This window comes from Silene latifolia, chromosome Y, assembly GCF_048544455.1.
Source record: "Silene latifolia isolate original U9 population chromosome Y, ASM4854445v1, whole genome shotgun sequence".
NCBI classification, from domain to species: domain Eukaryota; kingdom Viridiplantae; phylum Streptophyta; class Magnoliopsida; order Caryophyllales; family Caryophyllaceae; genus Silene; species Silene latifolia.
In genome coordinates this window covers 86,801,979-86,805,251 of record NC_133538.1, presented here as the reverse complement: position 1 = coordinate 86,805,251, position 3,273 = coordinate 86,801,979, and the positions used below count along the sequence as shown (strand labels likewise).

Sequence of the window (3,273 nt, the reverse complement as noted above, 5' to 3'; positions counted from 1 at the left end):
AATTTTTACGCCACCGAGCGTGGTTTTCAGACCGCTGCATGTCCACAGATTGGCTTGGCATGCAGGTGGCCCATGTCCACAGTTTGGCGACTCCGCTGAGGAAAACTAGGACACTTGTGTCTTTGTGATCCTTAGAGGTGAAACTCGATCGAGGTCGTGGTTAAAGTGCATTAATTGATATTATGGTCATAAGTCGGGTTCCTTGTCCGGGCCCACATCTACCCTTTATCGACCAATTGACTCGTCCCGTCGGCGTGAGTTTTCTCATCCCCGCGTTTCGAATTCCGATTGCGTCAAGCATACCGTTGTAGTTAAACATTTTTGTTTCGTCAAAGAGCTTTCATTTCCTTCGTGCACGAGGCTAGGGAACCCTCCTTACACATATTGTTTGGATTGGTATCTGATATATGATTTATTTACACATAATTTCCCTCTTTCTTTTATGCATTCCGACTCATATCGAGTCGGTTTCGTGTGCCTTTCCTTGCATTTTGTGCCTAATCCCCGTACTTGTTATTTTGTGTATCCTTTTTGCAGGAACCGAGTCGAGTATAGAGGAATTGGGGCAAGAAAGGCATTTCAATGCCTTTACATGAAGAAGAGGTGAAAAATGGTGAATGTTGTGTTCTGCCGGCAGCCGGTCTGGCCACCGGCAGAACACATCCTCAGCCTTGGCAAAGAATAAGAAGAAGAAATGACCTGAAGGATGTGTTCTGCCGGCAAGCCGGCAACCGGCCCACCGGTAGAACACAACAGAAAGAATTGAATTGAAGTTAAAGAGCAAAAAGAAGTTTGACCTCGGCTTGGGTAGGCACCTGGCGGCTGGTCCACCGGTAGGACGCAACTTTACAAGGATTTGAAAACTCTGAAGGTAGTGTTCTACCGGCAGGCCGGCAGCCGGTCCACCGGCAGAACACACTTGCCAGCTATAATATCAAAGTTGAAGTCATTTTTTACCGTCCTGCCGGTAGGAGTGCCGGCAGCCGGTCCACCGGCAGAGCGCAGCAGCAGGCAAATTGGGCTTTTCCCTTCTTTTCTTCTTAATCTTGGGCAAGCCTATAAATACCCCCTCCTTAAACCCTTTGTACACACAACCCTAGATCTGAGAATTTTTCATAAATATTTGTAATCTTTCCTTAATCAAGCTTTAATCTTTACTTAATAATTAGTAATTACTTAGTAAAATTAGTTAGTATTAGTAAGAATCAATTGTTTACACTTGGTTTTTGAAGATTGTATTGGGAGATTTTGGAGGTTTTCCTTCATATTATTCAATCAAGCAATCACCTTTACTTTTGTTGGTATAATCTCCTCTCTTATTTACTTGTTAATCATTTGTTTACATTTCTTTTATCTCTTATAATTGCTATAATCATCTCTATGTTTTCTCTTTATGTTGTTTGTTCTTCTCCTCTTATTAGCATGATTAACTCCAACATGAGTGAGTAGTTACCCTTCTAGGGTTTAGGGGGAGCCTAAATAGGATTAGTGGGCATGATTAGTTGATAAGTTTTGAGTCTTTGGTGTAGGAATTTGTCTTTCTTAGCATTGCATACAAGGTGTTTGACGAATTGTGTGAGTGAAAGCTTGTGTCTTTTTGTCTTACTAACTTAATTCCTCCTTTGAATGAAAATTTGTTGGTGGTCTTGTTTCATGTTTTGAATTAGTTGTTGCTCAACGAAAGTTGGTAACTGCCTCTAGGACGAACCCTCACCTTAGACTATTTTATCGACTTGTCGCCCCTAGTTCATTTAGGTGACCCCGAAGACCCTAGTCTTTTAATCAATCGTATTCATCTTCATTCAATCGTTTATTTAGTTGCTCTAGTAGTTAAAATCAAAATCAAAACCCTTTTCCTTCATTCTCGACTAGACTTGACTCTTAGTTAGGCTAAGTGGAAACCCCCGCCGTCTTCGTGTTCGACCCCGATTTACAACTAAATTGGGTTATTATTGTTGGTGGTAAGTGTGTTGACCCCACCGTTGAAAACTTACCTATCAAATGGCGCCGTTGCCGGGGATGGCGTTAGGTTATGCTTAGTTTTATTTAGAGTCTTTGCTTTAGTCTTGTCTCAATTTGTTAGCTTGCTTTAGTAGTTGTGTGTTCTTTATAGAGTGTGTGATTTCTTGCCTACCCCTAGTGTGTAAAAACACTAGGAGACTCACAATTTGTCAAAGTGTATGCCTAGAAGGAACCACCAAGCTCTTCTCTTCAACTCCGACCCCGAAAGACTTTTTAGAACCTTGAGGACAAGGACTCTTGAGAGAGTAAGGAACAATTCCCCTCAAGCAAACTTGGACCAACCCAATTCACACATCCCACAAGATTTTGATACCACACCCACTATTCAACCAAATATCACAATTGAGACTTTAATAGAAAACCCTTTTCATAACTTACCTATTCCAAATAGCCCACCTCAATCACCACCACATCACATGCAAAATCCTCCTCCACTACAAATGGCTCTTAGAGATCATAACCGGCCCAACCATAATGATTCATGTAATCCCATCAATTTTGGCACCTTGGCCCCAAACAACTTTGAAATGCATCCCGCCCAAGTCGGGTTAGTTGAGAAGGACTTGTTTGGGGGACATATTGAAGAGGATGCCCATACTCACCTCCGGAATTTTAAAAGGAAAGTTTAAATGATGAAGAAGAATAGGGTGTCCGAAGACACTTTGAGAATGATGTTGTTTCCGTTTTCTTTAACGGGCAAGGCGGACCGATGGTTGAACATTCACCCACCGAATACTTTCACGACATGGGATGACTTGGCTAAAGCATTCATGGCCAAATAATACCCTTCATCAAAGACCACCATGCTCCGTAACGAGATTCACACATTTCAACAAGAAGACGGGGAATCTTTAGGTGAAGCTTGGGACCGATACCAAGACTTGATTGCAAGTTGTCCCCATCATGGAATACCGGAATGGTATATTACTCAAACATTCTTTCAAACTTTGCTACCAAGGACTAACGAAATGGTAAATGCCTCCGCGGGGGGGAGAATTTGATCATTTGAGTGATGAGGAAGGTATGACATTGATCAAGAAGATGGTGGATTCGGAAGCAAATTATGGGTCTAGAGGAAACATGCTAAGAAGGAATGGGAAGTTTCCTAAGGAAAACTCCTCCAACTACGAGACAAATGCCAAGCTCGATTTTCTCACAAAGCAATTTGAGAAGTTTCAAAGAAATCAAGTAAACCAAGCCGCGACCTCGCATAGGCCACCCATGGAGGAAGTGGTTCAAGGTTCAAGTTGT

General features: G+C 42.2%; 1 non-coding gene across 1 annotated transcript; it reads right to left on the bottom strand.

The window, feature by feature from the left end:
- Positions 1-2,825: 2,825 nt before the first annotated feature.
- Positions 2,826-2,932, bottom strand: LOC141635544 (small nucleolar RNA R71). The gene has a single exon (XR_012540224.1). It is a non-coding gene; the product is annotated as a small nucleolar RNA R71 (small nucleolar RNA).
- Positions 2,933-3,273: the final 341 nt, after the last annotated feature.